General features: G+C 37.4%; 1 protein-coding gene across 2 annotated transcripts in view; it reads left to right on the top strand.

The window, feature by feature from the left end:
• FBXO5 (F-box protein 5) overlaps positions 1–17,759 on the top strand; it is a 295,980-nt gene that overhangs the window by 35,447 nt on the left and 242,774 nt on the right. The window lies entirely within an intron of this gene.

Raw genomic sequence — 17,759 nt, 5'->3', positions numbered from 1 at the left:
AAATTTGAACACAGAAGCACTTATCTTTCCAAATAAATCCAATAACCTAAAAACAATAGTCATAATCTGTTAAAGAAAGTTAGTGTCTGCAAAGACCATAAGAACCTGGCTATGTTGTGAGCTATGCAAATCTTTTCCCATTTTTAATAATGCTTCAAGACAGCATTCTTATCTAGTTTCCATTGCTTTAAAATAAGAAACATTATTATTTTTTGCATCAAATTTGCCCTTATGAAAATACTAACTATTAAACTAACTGAAGTTACTGTTTTTATTTTATTGTCAATATAAATTTGTTTGCTAGCTTAATGTTATGGAGTTAATACTTCATATGTAAGAAAGTGTAGATGGAAAATAATTATTTAGTAATATTTAGTAATGTGGAGAAAAATATTAGCAAATATTAGTACTTATTATTAGTAGTACACCACTTATATTCTACTGAAAGCTTCAAATGAAACCCAAGAAAGGGTTACCCTCCTAAGGTCACAGATGAACTATGGACTAGAAACCTGGAATCCTGAATTCCCTATTACTTTTTTCAAGTTGCTTAAAGTGTAAAGTTAGATTGTTTCAAAATTTTCATCTTTCTTGAGATAGGCCTGTAATGTTATGAATTTTCCTCGTAGCACTGTTTTCACTGTGTCCCATAGATTATTGGGTTGTTGTGTTCTCATTTTCGTTTGTTTCAAGGTATTTTTTTATGTCTCCTTTGATCTCATTGTTCAACCATTCATTGTTTAGTAACATGTTATTTAACCTCTGTGCCTTTGTGTTTTTTCTAGTTTGTTTGTTTTTTCTTGTGATTGATTTCTAGTTTTATACCATTATGGTCAGAGAAGATGATTAACATAATTTCGATCTTCCTAAGTTTATTGAGACTTGTTTTGTGTCCTGACATGTACTCTATCCTAGAAAATGTACCACATACCTCTGGTGGAGTTAATAGGATATGGCTAATGCAGTGGTCGGCAAACTCATTAGTCAACTAGCCAAATACCAACCGTACAACAATTGAAATTTCTTTTGAGGGCCAAATTTTTTAAACTTAAACTATATATATAGGTAGGTACATTCCTTATCAGGGTAGCACCCGCACGTGGTATTTTGTGGAAGAGCCACACTCAAGGGGCCAAAGAGCCGCATGTGGCTTGCAAGCCACGGGTTTGCCGACCACTGGGCTAGTGAATTTCCTGTGAGAAGGAGGTCCTAGTCAGGCTTCAGGAAAGGTGGTGGGTGTGGCCCCTGACATAGAGCTACACAACTCAGTCTGGCCTGTATTTTGCCCCCACCTCAACAGGGCAATGCCACTAGGAGTCAGTGGGTAGGGCCTCTGGAGCCAGGAGGATTGTTCTATCAGATCTCCCAATCTCTCATGAAGGGGAAGCACTGATCAAATTTACAAGAAAGTGGGAGGAATGGCATCTGCTCCAAAGCCGGACAACTGAGCCACTGACTCCCCCTGGGTCTGTCCAAGACCTCTACATCCTGACCACAATAGCTGACTCCATAGAAGAGCCTAAGCTCCACAGGATGGGGTAAAATGGAGTTCTGAGAATGGGACAATTTCATTCTCTCAAGCTGATGCACAAGGAGGGGAATGGTCCATCAAGAAGATAGCATCTGCAATATTGGAAAATAACTCAGCACAGTGATTCTGGTGGCTTTCCCCAGAGCCAGAAATCCCAGACTCTCCTCATGAGACTCTAGTCTGTTCTGTCCTCCCTCTGCTGGAGCCCAGTGTGAGTGGCTGCAAACAAAGTTTTGTGCTTTGACACTTTAAAGAAGTGCCTGTGTCTCTAGTCATCTCTTCCTGGTAGACAGAAACCCTGCAGCTTTTCACAGCTGAATATTATGTGGATGCCTCTTTCAGGCTCTGGTGCTCTGGGTTGGGCAGCCCAGCTTGGGGTTTAGGCCCCATAATTCTCAAGGGAAACTCCTTCACAGCTAAGATATCTCTCAGGAGCCTCATCTGCTGACCATAGAAGCAAGGCTAACCCTTTTTGTGTCTCTGCCCTTCCTTCCAGTCTCAATGTGACTTCTTCAGTAAATCCTTGGTTATAAGACTCCTCTTCTTCAACTAGTCTTCAGTTGGTTATTCAAGATGAATGATCTTTTAGTTGTAATTCCTGTTTGGTCTTCAGAGAAGGTGAGTGTAGCTTCCACCTACTCTGCTGCCATCTTGATCCTATCCTTATCACTTTTCTATAACTTTATGGAGCAAACCAAATCTGGTGCCTGAATAAAAGTTTGGTATATGACCCAGCACTTAAGACCCCATGATAACTTTGAATTTTGTTCCATTGGCCTCTTACTACCAAAATAGTTTCCTTTAAAGGAACATTAGAGGAAATGGATTTGTGCTTCTATTCCACCCCCATGTATATTTATCTAAATAACACTTATGTCAAGGTTACCTTTTAGTGTTTAAAGCTATTCTATTAAAGGACAGACTAAGGGTATTACCACATTTATTACCATTCTTCTAATTTATCATAATCTTAAATAGTACAAGAAAGTTGGGTCTCCTTGAAGAAACCTGATATGATAAGTTATATTTTTTCACTATTCTTTATGCTTTTGTCATAGTCAGCATTTTCCTCCCATGCCTGCAATAGTGATTTATACGTAAGAGATTTTCAGAACATTTTATTGAGAGAATAAAACAGTGCTGACAACTTCTAGTATTCTTTGTGACATTCTTATTTGTAAAAACAGCATGGAAACGACCGTTTCCTAAAAGACTGACAGTAAACTTATTTATTTTATTTTAATGTCAAGAGGCCCAGATACTCTTTCTGATATCTTACTTGAAATTACTATTTATGTTTTACTTTGCCTATTTGAGGTAGCTTATGTTCATTCAATAGCACAAATCAATGAAAATGTGTTGGTATCTTCTATGTACCTGGAGTAGCTCTATGTCAAAATGGAGAGCCTGTGTTTTCTGCACCCGAGAAACTCACCGCCTAAGGCAGGCTAGCAATGAACTATAATACATGTAGTCAATACTACAGTTTTGATCTATATCAAGTGCTCTCATGCAATAATAATAATAAAAAAAAAAAGGACAAGTGCAATAAGACCACAAAATCATTGCAATTCTGATAAAAGAAAAAGAGTCCTGCCTCAGGTGGAGGCAAAACGAGGCAAAGTAAGCTCAGGTCCCCGGAAAGCACAGCCCGTCCTGACTGTCCCCTCCTTTCCTCATCCTCCTGACACTGTTCGCACTGCAAGCAGAAAGCCTAGCTCTGGAATACGTGAGACCAACTAAAAGGGAAGCTACCCTCTCCATGAGAGTGCTGTTAGTGAGAGGTGCGCATCTGCTGCCTTTGAAGTCCATGCTAGTGAGAGCGGGAACCCTAACGTTTCCGACATTATTTGGGATTTGGTTCGGTTGAGGTAGAAACAGCCTGTTGTTTTTACATTGTTTGTAAAACTATGACTTAAAACACTGGGTAGATTTTGTGCACTCCGTTGTTCTCACTGTCATTCCTTCTTCGCTGCCTTTAAAGTTAATGGGAAGTGGTATTTTCATAAAGCCAAGTGTGTGCTGGTCATTGCCCTTGTTTTAGAGATGGCTAAAGAGTATCGCATCTTGTGGGGGCTGCTTAAAGCCTCATGAAAACAAATTGGAAATAGTCATTTCTTAATGAAAATAAAATAAAATAAATAGGTTTTCTTTCTGTTTTAATTCTAGGAACCCATAAATTCATATTAGTAATCCCTACGATTGTCTGCTGAGGTGCCTGGGAACAACTGGATATAGCTTGCTGTTTCTTACCTTACTCCTTTACTTACACAATTACTTTCCTGTAGGATTCACTTTCAAGATTGCTTCCTCAGCCCTGGCTGGTTAGCTCAGTAGGATAGAGTGGAGTCCCAAAATGTCAAGGTTGTGGGTTTGATCCCCAGTCGGGGCACACATGGGAAGCAAATAAATACACAAGTAAGTGGAACAACAAATGAGTGCTTTCTTTCCCCTTCCTCCTCCTGTAACTCTCTCTTTCTCTCTCTGTCTCTCTAAAATTAAGCCCTGGCTGGATAGCTCTGTTGGTTGGAGCATTGTCCTGAAGTGCAGAGGTTGTTGGTTCAATCCTGGTCAGGGTACATACAGGAACAGTTTGATGTTCCTGTCTTTCTGTCTCTCTCTCTCCTCTCTCTCTCAAAAAAAAAAAAAAAAAAAAAAAAAAGAAAAGAAAAAAGAAAAAGAAAGAAAAAAAAAAGAAAAAGAAAAAGATTGCTTCCTCACCTTTTCTTTATGCTTCTTTCCTTTTGTTCTGCCTTTGTCTTGTTCATGTGCTCATGCCTTCTCATCCTCCTCATCTACAATAACTGAATTTCCACCACAAATTGGCTCCATAATGTCATTTGCTGCACAAAAAATTCTTTAGTAGCTTGCCTTAGTTTTCAGACAACAGTCAAGCAATAATATTGGCCCCAAAGTGTAAAAAGCCAACCTTATTCTGAAATCTCATTCTGTTTCATGTTGTTAAAGAAAAATTATTCATGACACTCATTAAAGGCAGTGAGGAAGACTTTATTTAGGAGGGACTATTGCAATGAGGGTTTTGAAGTTGGAAAGAGAGTTGAGGCTCAAGTCCAAACAGAAGGACACGTGGGGATGTATAACCAAGGAGCAGGTGAGGATCAGCTGACCCAGAATTACTGAGATGAGACATCAATCTTACAAGGATTCGTGCTAGCTCGACTTAACTGGATTATTGCTAAAGATGGGAAAGGATGAAAAGATTCTGTGGGCGGGGGATGAACAGTATGGAAGGTGATCACGTGTATCACAGGTTGAGAGTTGGCATTAAACGGCTCCAGCAGAATTCTTGCCAAAACTGGACTAAGTGGGCCAAGGGCAGAGCTCAAGGTCAAGATTTGGTCAAGAAGAGAGTCATTGTCAATCATTTCTTTCACTGTCTTGTTAATGTTCTTTGCTCTACTTACAGCAGAGGTTTCCTTCATTGTGTTCTGATTCGTACCAGATTGTAGTAAAACTTGCTATTTCCTCAACCTAAAATTTTCTTCCTACCTGAAAACAGTGCACTCCTACTTGTTTTCTGGATCTCAGCTTTAATATTGCCTTCTTTTGGAAGTCACCTCTAGACCCACAAGTCCAATTTGGATGCTCTTTCTCTGTGTATCCCCTGATTCATTCATTTGAACATTTATTTTTGCCTACTATGGATTATGCCAGGAGCTAAGCTCTGACTACATGATGGAAAACAACAGGAATGAAACTCACAGCTTTATTTGTCACACTAAATAGTTTTTGTTGTTGTTGTTGTTGTTTGTTTTTTTGCATGTCTCTTCCTGCAATTTTTAGCTCTATGAGAGAAAAGCCAGGTTCTATTCAACCTTGCATGTTGAGGGCCTAGCCCACCACACCCATTTCAGCTCCACTTCTTTTGTTGCTATTGTTCAGAAAGCACAACAGAACTTAAGTTGATGGAAAGTGTAGTTGATCCATTTTCATTTATTAAAATGTAAGTCATTTACACAGACTCTTAATGTAACCATGAAAAGCAACACTTTACTTGCTTTGCTCTTTTAAACCATACCATGGCATCATCTTTGAGAACTATTAGGAAAAGAGACAAAACGAAAAGATGAAAAGAAGATGTGGTATTTTTCATTAAAATAAGTTTAGACTGCGCATCACTAACCCTTTCTTTCCTGTCAAAACATATGGAGGGAAAATGAGGAATTATATAGATAAGTTGTCATGCTGATAAGGAACATACACAGCTAGTCACCTCAGATAATCCCTAACTCTCTCCAGGCTTCCAGTCCCCAAAGCCCATGCTGCTTCGGTCATAGTAGTAAAGAAAGAAGATCTAAATAGTTTACACACTTTCCTGGAACCAGATTACTTGTGCAAATACAGCAAAACATTTTAGAAAATGATTTGAATTAAGCTTAGAAGAAGAAGTGCAGTAAATAGAGAAAATGTGGTGGTCAGTAGTGGTTGGTAAGATTATGCATAATTTTTTTTGAATATTTTTGTTTCCTAAATTTTGTACAATAACTTGTATAATAATTACAGTCTAATTGTATTGATGTTTAATCAGCAAAAATGGCTAATTTTATTATTTTTTTCAGGCATTGTTTTCTAATCTTGTGTGCTAAAAAAGATAAGTAGACATGAAATGTCTTATTTCCACCCAATGTCTGCCATCTTTGGCGACATGCAGCATCCAGTTGTAAAGGCAGCTGCTGATGAGAGTAAACTAGTCATGAACGAGGTTGTGCTTATCCCTCATGATTTCTGCTGCGATCTCAAAGACGGTCTTATTTACCCTCCAGACAGCATCTGGGGTCCCACATTTGGATTTTGTCATTGCCCGTGTAGCTGCATCGCGGTGTCAGATCATTGAATTCCGATTACACATTTTAACCGGGATGCAAATGAAAAAAGTCTTCGGGATTCTTGTTTCAGTTTTTTGCAATTTTGATGGTTGTGTGATACAGATAGTTGGAACTCTGGCAGGATGTAAGATTTAGCATAGCGTTTTGAAAAATGTCCTGGAGGAGTAGAGTGATGGATGGCTTAGATGTCATTTACATCTGCATTAATTATTCATTTCTGAAAATGAATGTGACAACCAGACCAAAGTGTCGTTTGCAAGGCCATTAGCAAAAGCTGTGAAACGTGGACGTCTGAAAGGCCCCCTTTTATGGCTTCCTTAATGGCTAGATGAAGAGCTATAGGTTCTGTCAACCAGGCTGAGCTGGGAGTGCCCTTCTTGGCTAGAGAGGTGCCTGAGGCTGGGTGGAATGGGTGGCCCTCCCGGGAGCTGCATTGTGTATGATCATGACAGTGAAGAACTGACTCCCTGTTCTTCAGACAGTTGAGTCTAGAGACTGGTTGTCCAGAGATCAAATAACCAGGAACTTCAAGATTTCATAGTCCCAGTAAAGGTTTGCCTATGTATCTCATAGGAGGTATAATCAGATCAGAGATTTATTGGAAAGAGCATGAGAACCCCTTTTGTTAGGGGAAATTTGCTCCAGGGGACCCTTCTCAGGCAAAGGAAGCAATAGGACATAATTCTGGAGTATGTGGCTGTCTGGATGGAAATTCCTTCCATGTCTAGCAAACATGGCAATGCCTTCTGATGCCTTTTGAATTGTTTTTGGCAGTCCCCATAAAATGTAGTAGCAACACCTTCTGATTAGGGGGAGTTCTTCGTAAAAAAAAACAAAAAAAAAAAGGGAAAGAAAAATCTCTGGATTCAGAGTCAAATGTTGCCTCTTTAGTGTTAGAAATGAAGAGGAGCTCACTTGTGCCATTCATTATGGTCATAAAAACAATAAACCCTTTGGACCATGCAAATTTTGTACAACAGGAGGTGGGCCTCACTAATGTCTTCTATTCATTTGAGCCTTAGTGATCACCGTGATGGAAGGGCCCACAGGGCACCAGGCAGTAAATATCCAAGAGGAGAGTGAAGGTCCTGGTACAAACATTGGTGGCTTAGGGCCCTTTGCTTTCTCTCTCCCTCTTCATTTTCACTAGAGGCCTTGATAACTCTGTTATTGTCGCCCCTGGTGTCAGGGGTCCCTCATGAGGGGAATCTCTTTGTTCAGCCCCTTTCAGGGGGAAGCCAAGGGGACTCAGGATCTGTGGTATCTTGGAGGAAATGGGTATATAGCTTGGATGGATCTTTGAAAAGGATATGGATTTCAGGGCCTTTAGAGATACCAGCCCATGGTGCTTTTCTGTAACCATGAGTAAAAATTCAGCCCTGGCAGGATAGCTCAATTGGTTAGAGCATCATCCCAATGCATAGAGGTTGCTGGTTCGATCCTTGATCAGGGCACGTACAGGAACAGATTGATGTTTCTGTTCCTCTCTCTCTCAAATCAATAATAATTTAAAAAAGAAAAAGAATCTCAGAGCCCATCCTGAAACTGCAATAGCCCATCAGCTTCCTTCTCTCCTTTCTGCTGCACGAAATCTTTAAGGAAGGTTTGAATTTTAGTTAAGGTATAATTTTTTTTTAAATTTTTTTTTTTTAATGGGGCAACATCAATAAATCAGGGTACATATATTCAAAGATAACAAGTCCAGGTTATCTTGTCTTTCAATTTGTTGCATACCCATCACCCAAAGTCAGATTGTCCTCTGTCACCTTCTATCTAGTTTTCTCTGTGCCCCTCCCCCTCCCCCTTTCCCTCTCCCTTTCCCCCCTCCCCCCCCGTAACCACCACACTCTTATCAATGTCTCTTAGTTTCGCTTTTATGTCCCACATACGTATGGAATAATGCAGTTCCTGTTTTTTTCTGATTTACTTATTTCACTTCGTATAATGTTATCAAGATCCCACCATTTTGCTGTAAATGATCCGATGTCATCATTTCTTATGGCTGAGTAGTATTCCATAGTGTATATGTGCCACATCTTCTTTATCCAGTCATCTATTGACAGGCTTTTTGGTTGTTTCCATGTCCTGGCCACTGTGAACAATGCTGCAATGAACATGGGGCTGCATGTGTCTTTACGTATCAATGTTTCTGAGTTTTGGGGGTATATAAGGTATAATTTTTTAGTCTCAGTTTCTACTTAATGATTTTCTCCTGTTGCCCTGATCTTATGTGTTGTTACGGGAAATGTACTTTTTGTATTAATTCAAGCATTGTCTTTATTTTCTGTATAAAAGTTGCAAGATCCACATTTAAATTTGTATAAATATGAATGCTTTTGTGCAGAGGAGAGAAAAGGAGAAGGGAAGGGGGAGGGGGAGGGACACAAAGAAAACTAGATAGAAGGTGACGGAGCACAGTCTGACTTTGGGTGATGGGTATGCAACATAGTTGAATGATAAGATAACCTGGACATGTTTTCTTTGAACATATGTACCCTGATTTATTGATGTCACCCCATTAGAATTAATAAAAATTTATTTAAAAAAATAACTGCAGTATTTAAACCATGAAGCAAAAGTCCTGTAATTTTTGCTGTTATCTCTTTATATTTACCCATTGATCTACTTTATTATATCCTAAAGTATGCCACTTGAAAGAGAATCTAATTGAGTTCAGCTTCTTCCAAACCTGTTTCTATCCCTCTTTCAAGGTTATGCCATTTAGTGATAAGAGAGTTACTTCAATTACCACCTTGAGTTGTCTATAATCAAATGCTTATAGAAGGTAAAGTTTTGTTTGACCACGTAGTTGTTGCTAGAGAACATTTTAGAGAACATAAGAATATAATGTTCTCCTGGTTCTTTTTAAGAGGAACCGACTGGGATAATAAAATGCAAGCAGATACTGATGAAGCCAAGAAAATCAAACCCTAAGTTCTGCCAAGCCTTCTTTGCCAGTAGAAGCATCCTTTTTTATCCTATCTTAGAAAGTTACTGTGCCCTTGCCTGTAGAAAGTGTAATGGTCTCCGGGGAAGTAGCTGTCTTGCAGAGACTTCTGATGTCCCTTAAGACTGGCCTCTACCAGAGCACAGATTTCAGAATGAAGACCACAAGAGAGAGCTCCATTGTTAAAAACTCCCAATAAGCTTTTTGTTCTATTTCTATATGACCTGATAACCCAACCCATAGACATCTTAAGAAACCTTACATGAAAGACAAATCCAAATAACTAATAATAAAACACTGGCCAAAAACCAAGTGAACAACAACAACAAAAAACCATAAACTAAAACAATGTGGGGAAAAATAAAAGGTGGAAGAGGATAAAAAAGAAAAAGAGATAATGTATCCATGAATAAGAATGGAGTACAAAGAGAAGATGGAGAATAAGAAAAGAGGTAATGGGAATTAAATATATAATAACACAAATGAAGAAAGTAAAATATTTTGAAAGATAAAGGAATATCCCTCAAAATTGATTTTTAAAAAGATATTTTAACCAGTAGCAAAAGGATACGATAAACTAGAGGATTAATCCATTGGGTCCAACACCCAGGAAATTAGAAAGAGAGAATGGAAACAATGAAAGGAAAAGCTTGTCAAAAATAGTTCAAGAAGATTTTCTCAGGCTGAATGACTTAATTTTGCACATGAAAAATATTCACAGACATGCCAATTAAAATAAATGAAACAGAACCACACACATATATGTCATTGTGGAGTTTCGGGACATTTGGAACCTACGTACATCCCAGAAGAAGAAAACCTATCTTTAAAGAATTGAGACCAAATGAAATTTAACTTCTCATTAGAAAGCAAGATAACAATGATCAAGGTTTATTCTCTTTTATCTGGAATGCCCTGGAAGATTCATTCCACTAAAATGAGAGGGCAGTTAAGGCAGAAGAAAAGAGACCAGAAATACACAAGAGACATTCGGAGAATTCCCCAAGATTATGGTGTGAAGCTCTCAGGATGATGCCCTGTGCAACAGACCCAGAGGGTAAGCAGTTCATGTGCAACTTGATCAGAAGGCTTCAAGAAAGTGTTCTCCAAGAGGTCAAATGAACATAATAAACCTAATGTGTTTCAATTTAATGAGACAAGACTTAAAAGGGACACATGAGAGATAAATTAATTATAAGTACATAGTAAAACAAATAAGATAAGACTCCAGAAAAAAATGTTGTACTAGTCACAAGAGCGTACTACATGGCTTAGTACTAGTTAACCAACCACCATGTTGATCTACATTAGGAGAATGGGGTGATAAAAGTGTTCCTATGGGGTATATAGTGGGGAAGAAAAAGAAGTAATCTTCAGTTTCTAGAGTATCCAAGCTACAGATTATGCCTTAAACTGAAATTTTAAGGCATGATAGTCTAAACATGTTATATAGGAGTAAACATCTAAAAATTGAAATAATTGCCTGGAGGGTGAAACGGAGGTGAGGGGTTCTAGGGAAGCTGTTTTTCTTGATAAATCATGTAGAACTATTTGAGTCCTTAAAATATGCACTTGAACTTTGTAGAACTGTTGAACTAAATATGTGCATTGACAAAGCATTGATAAAACTTTTAAAAATAAAAAAATACACAATTTATTCATGAATGATTAAACATTTTTGATCACGCCTAAATGAGGTTGTAGGAGATTAACCACAAACAAAGATAAATGAGTGGATAATTAAGATTAAATATTTCATAATTTGCATAATTTAATCTGTGTTATTTATCTTAAACTCATTAGTTTAAGAATAAATCATTAATATCGCATAGATGACACTAAAGAAAGGAAGAACTTGTTTTTTAAGTCATCCTTTATTTATTTATTTATTTATTTATTTATTTATTTATTTAGGCCAGTTTATACAGAGAATGATTCCAGATATCATCATTTGCTTCAGTCTGGTGAGGTGCTTCCCCCTATAGCCTGATACTTGGGACAAGGTGGCTATCTCTAATACCCTTCATCAGGTGTGTTGATTTCACTAAATTTTTATATATTATTTTTTTGTCCCAATCAGTGACATTTTGACCAATCTCTATATCCTCTCTTTTTTTATCCCTGGAAGTGCTGGCTAACTTGAAAGTCTAATGTCGAAACATAAAGAATATAATCATGCCTTGGCAAATAAAGCTATCTGAGAACGGTTATTTTTCCTCCACCTATTATATAAAGTTTTGTAAAACTGCTCCTTGTTATTTTGAAAACTGCCTAAGACTGAAATAGTTTCCTCACTCAACAAGCTACGAAGAATGAATATGTGCAGGTCAGGGTCAACTTGGTCTTCAAAGACCTCCTAGTTTATTTGATTAACTTCAGCCAAAAGATAAATTATATAGTTATGTGACATCTAAAAGTCAGTTTGATAAAACTGGGTACATGGTGACCTAGAAACCTTTAGACTTTGTCAAATAAGAGCAAGAGTGACAATGTAAAGCCCTTCTCTCCCTGTGGTCAATACTCACTGGATCAAAATAACCATTATGTTATCCTCTGTGCTTCTGTTGGCCCTGGCTTTTTTCATTTAATCAGATGCCCCTCTGGAAACTCCATTTTTCCCCTCTTCACCTTTGTTTCCTAGAGAGAATTTCTTTTTGGACTAGAATATCCGGCTTTTATTCTGTCCTTCCACTTAACAATAGAAGAAACAAAGAACTTTAATGGAGACGTGACTACTCATGGTTCTCACTTTAGGGACTTATAAATTTGATGTGTGTGTGTTTGTTTAACAGAGTTGAATTAGAATTTATAATCACCTTTTCCAAGATGTGTTGAAATAAGACACAGAGAAGTCTAAAGTTAAACAAGCTTATCCATTCTAGACCTTAGTTTCTTAACAAGGAACAGATTTAATGGTCTTAACCCTATGGGAAGTCTGTCAGTCGATGAAGGTGAAGGGACCCTTCCTTCATTTAGCCCTTTCTTCCTTTTATTCACCCTTGTTTCTTACTGCACATGGTAGAAAGAGAGCAGAGAGGACTGTAATTTTTTCCTCTCACAACTCTGGTATCCTTGCCTCCATTACAAAGTAGAAAATCCTTACAAAGGTATACTTATTGTTTCCAGAGGCCCTGCTAAAATAATTTCTATTACATTATGTAACATCTAGTAAGTTCATTCATTGAGATAAAATCCCAAGCTTCTTTCAAAATAGATTTAGAGGCTGGACCGATACTTCACAAACAGAACAATTCACTTGTTAAAGAAGTATCTAAGAGTAAAGATAACTTTGTTTTCTCATAGTTTGGGCTCTTGGTTGTTGTTTTGTTTTTTTTTTTTATTAAATTTATTTTTGTTTCTGTTAGACATAGATTTAAGTTATATGGGAATTTTCATTGAGGAAATGAGTCCTGTGGGAGTATTTCAAGTAAGCTAAGACAATTGCTTTTCTCAGTCTGGTCAAAATGAAAGAATATGAATAAAAGAATATGAATAAGTTAAAAATATTCCATTTTTACAATCCAGAATTAAATATTTGTAAAATAATTGGAATAATAAAATGTTTATTTCATATAGTAATGATGATAATCGAGTGATTTGCTTAATTTATTGCCTGTGCAATAAAATGAGAATGAAAATGCTTTTGTCATTATACTTGATGCAAATAATTCATGCAGGAGTTATACCAACTGACAGTCTGATGAATACCAGTATTGTGAATATATAACATACAATAAGCAAGGGTCAAGGAAAGGGATAATAACATAATTTACATTTCACTGAGTAATCTTTTGAAATCTACTTTCTAATCCACAATGTTCTAGTAAGTAATTTCTAACACAACTGAAACTTAGAGAAGTTTAGAATAATACCTGTGAAATCAATTCCAACACAATGTTCTATTTACTGTAATGAGACTGAGTGGAATGTACATTTCCTTGTCATGAGAATTCTGGGAGGTCTAACAGAGAGAAAACTCAAGAACCCAAAGCTTTTAAGAAGCTTCTCAGTAACGTTTTCCTTGGGCATATGACCTTATCTTTACTTGAACACTTATTAAAAAAAGAAAAACTCATAAAATTCTTTATATTTTATTCAATAATGATCCATTAGAATAAATTTCTTACATTAAGAATTTGGAGGCCCTGGCCGGTTGGCTCAGCGGTAGAGCGTCAGCCTAGCGTGCAGAGGACCCGGGTTCGATTCCCGGCCAGGGCACACAGGAGAAGCGCACATTTGCTTCTCCACCCCTCCGCCGCGCTTTCCTCTCTGTCTCTCTCTTCCCCTCCCGCAGCCAAGGCTCCACTGGAGCAAAGATGGCCCGGGCGCTGGGGATGGCTCTGTGGCCTCTGCCCCAGGCGCTAGCATGGCTCTGGTCGCAACATGGCGGCGCCCAGGATGGGCAGAGCATTGCCCCCTGGTGGGCAGAGCGTCGCCCCTGGTGGGCATGCCGGGTGGATCCCGGTCGGGCGCATGCGGGAGTCTGTCTGACTGTCTCTCCCTGTTTCCAGCTTCAGAAAGATGCAAAAAAAAAAAAAAAAAAAAAAATTGGAACTCATTCATGGGTATCTCATGAAATGTAAACAACTGTATCTATAGCTAAGTCACAAAGTTAATATAATTTATTTAAAAAATAATGAGCACCTACTATATTCAAGTCCTAGGCTAGTACCTGCAAACTGATTAGTCAGGCACAACTTTTACCTCTGGGATTTAGGATTCAAATGTGTGATAAAGGTATGGATTCTAAAATTGCCATTCTACAAGCTAGATGAAACAAGATTGGTTTAGATGCCTGCATTGAGGTTCAGGGAAGAGACTTCTCCTCAGTGTGCTGAGGATGCTTTGAAATTTGCAATGTCTTCACAAAAGGGATATTTCAGGTGAATCTCGGAGGATATGATTTATATGCAGAGAGAGCTACACAAAGTTTTAACTGACCCATTTAAGTACTCAACTTATATCGTATAGCAGTGGATATATCAATAATTTGGGAACTCTTCTAGGTTACTTCTACATTATTTATAAATAAATAGTATTATCTTGCTACTTGATAATGGGATAAAATATACCATGGTAATAGAGGCATTTTTCTCAAGTTTTCTTCAGAAAAATCATCTTCATTTGCCTAAAGCCAACTGTTTAACCATCTTTAATATGACTCAAATTCAGTAAGTTATTTGTCATGAAAGGTCAGGCAATCCCCATTTCACATGCTCACAGGCAGATGGCATGCAGAAAAGGGCACCCATAATTAACCATGGCGGGAACAGTAATTACAGAGAGGCAGTGGGAGTAGTCTTATGAATGGGAGTGCAATATACTATATGAAACTGCATTTTGAGTGGCAAAAAGTAGAATAGATTTTGGAAACTAATTTTTTTATACAGGCAATTTCTCCTTGTGTTGTGGTAATGATATATAGCGACTAAATAGAAATTTGGCCCTGGGAAAAGCTTGATCACACTTAGCCTATATATTTAAAATAATCTTTTAAACTTTGTATTTTCTTTCTCTCTCTCTTTCTTTATTTATTTATTTCTTTGTTTCTTTTTTTTCTTTTTTCCTTCCTTCCTTCCTTCCTTCCTTCCTTCCTTCCTTCCTTCCTTCCTTCCTTCCTTCCTTCTTTCTTTCATTTCTACAGAATGTACTTCAAGAACTCTCATTAGTCTTAGCGTACTTCAAAGAGTCTCATTTACATACTCTTAGGAGCCTTTCCTATTTTCCTCCAACATAAAACAATTAAATACATTTTAATCTTCTTCACTAGCATGTGACCATATCTACATACATTGACTAGATACTGAAAATCATTTCATTGCTAACATTTAACACTATCTTGCACAGGAATAAATGACTGAATAAACTGTATTGTGATTTTTCTTAGATGACTTGTATTTCGCTTTGACTTGTATTCCAATTTCTATATCAGATTTTTAAAACATATTTACATAACTTCCTCTCTCATTTCTGTTCTTGACAGTTATTATGTTATAAATATAAGATATAGAATATATTATATATGATATATTATTATGTATATATATACATATTCAAAAGAAAATTTAGAGTTTTACTTGGTATACATATTTAATTGGATGAGAAACTGTTGATGAACAGGAAGACTTATTTATGATTATCAGACTTATTTACAAGAAATAATGTAAGTGAACTTTCTCTTATATTCACGGGATTAGCTAGATTTAGTTTTGCTTACATGGCTTAAATGGTTTTGTCTGCTTGGGAGGTTTTCAAGTCTGTCTACATTTCATTTTATTTTAATACTATTTCTCTATGTCATGTTGCGTATGCTTAGATTTAGACTACATTTCGAACTATCTTTGTCATCTTAATTAGTCATGTTTCTTCTTTTGATGCCGTTTTTAGGAGTGGAACCATGATAGGCAAATACCATCAGGGACATGTGGTCAGGGTTGGCCTTGGCTTACTGATATTTCTTTCCACACTCGCCAATTAAGTATGGGGATGCTACACCCATATTTCACATCAATATCTTTCGATATCTATCTAAGTTTCTGGCATCCACTAACTGCATGGTCTTAAGAGAAAATGACAGCTTTAGCAAAAGCTATTTTTTTTTAAAAAAAGAACTAAACGTAAAGATTCTTTTTACTTCTTTAGTGCATTTTAGCATTTCTCTTAAGTTTACTAAACATACATTTTCTGTGTGGCTTGATTCTATTTTGTGACTACCTTCTGTGTTGATATTTCTACATGTTTAAACTCCCTACCTCCTCAACATAAATTTCTAAAGTAATTTCACTGTGACTTCAGCCTCGCTGTGTTAGTCATTTCACCTTTCTCCCAGGAGCCATGAAACACTTGTGCCAAAGGTTGGCTCAAGAAAAACAAACCAAAAGCAAAGCTGAAGTTCTAAAGCACACTCAAAAAGACAAAAATAAAAAGTGTGAAATGATGAGAATTGTCAGAGGTATGGAGTTAGTAGGTCTGCACCCAAAACTTGGACCCACTGCTCAGTGTGTGTTACTAAACCGACGGTTCTAAGTTTTCTCACCTTTCTTTAAGATGATAAAAACAATTGTTTCCTGTAGAAGATAACCTTGTCAAACTTCTTGCACTGGGCTTGGCACTTACAAGATTCTTCATTACAATTCAACAAACGATTATTTTGTCAGACCCTAGCAGAGTGAAAATGCGGTTCACAATCTTGTTGGGTTCTAATCATCCCCTGGCTCTGCTTCCCTTTGCATCATGGTAACCTCCTAATAAAACAAAAAATGCTGATAAATGATGTTCTCCAAATCTCATGTTGGAGAAGGTCTTGATGTGAGGTTACTGGATGAAAGTCTATGATTTGGAGAACATTTTATTAATAGAACTGCAAGCGCAGATGGCCCAGAGTTCTTTTTCAGGGACAAGTTTCTGAACCACACCCATGGCAGCTGGTGCATACGGCATGGCCTTCCCTAGTATTGTAGAAGAAGGAATCAGGTGGTCTGGCTCAATTTCAATGGAGTGGTACCCCATGGAACTGGACTACTATTTAACATCAATTTTCTGTTTTTTGAAACAGATTCTCTTGTGATTCTCCTGCCCCCCCCTTTTTTTTACAAAGAAAAGTTTCATCTGCTATAAAGTTTAGCTTGGTAACTATCTTTCTAGCTTATACTTTGCTTCAGTGTGATTTATCAATGTCATTTGTGTTTCAGATAGAGATAAAATTGAAACTAAAATTAAAGTAAAAAAATTATTTGAAAAAATAGAATAATGTGACATGGAGCCATAGTACAAGCACATATTCTAATGCTGTTAATGCTGTTTGGTTTAAAGTAACATCCTATTCAATATTGCTGTTTGTCAATAGTCACTCCATAAAAAAAAAACACTCAAACAGGGAGAAGTCTCAGTGATAAATGAAAATTATATTTATTTGTTGGGAGGGGGCAAGAGAATGAGTCAAAGGGATTTTTACTGTTTTAAGAATAGGTATGCCAGAGAACTATTTTAAATACTGTTAGCAAACAAAACAATAGCAACAAACTTTGAAGATTCTCTGTGTTGAAATTCTCTTATTGGCTGCAAGACTTATAGAACTTTCAAGTTGAAATTTGCTCTGCTGTGAAGTCACTGTAACAGCCAGCTTGTCCACAGGCTTCTTGTAGTTTTAGCATCTTCCACTGGATTCCAGTGATAGGCTCAGTCATGACTGTTGATTGGTTGGCATTGTCATGGTGGTTGTGGTCAAAGAAGAGAAGTATAAAAAGTCCTTGGTTCTGGCCAGTTGGCTCAGTGGTAAAACATTGACCCAGCATGTGGATGTTCTGAGTATGCTTCCCGGACAGGGCACACAAGAGAAGCGACCATCTGCTTCTCCACTCCTCTCCTCCTTCCTTCTTCCTCTCTCTCTTCCCCTCCTACAGCCTTGGCTTGATTTGTTTTAGCGCATTGGCCT

Source organism: Saccopteryx bilineata, chromosome 12, assembly GCF_036850765.1.
Source record: "Saccopteryx bilineata isolate mSacBil1 chromosome 12, mSacBil1_pri_phased_curated, whole genome shotgun sequence".
NCBI classification, from domain to species: domain Eukaryota; kingdom Metazoa; phylum Chordata; class Mammalia; order Chiroptera; family Emballonuridae; genus Saccopteryx; species Saccopteryx bilineata.
The sequence above is the reverse complement of the archived record's forward strand: the minus strand, read 5'-3'. Positions and strand labels throughout refer to the sequence as shown.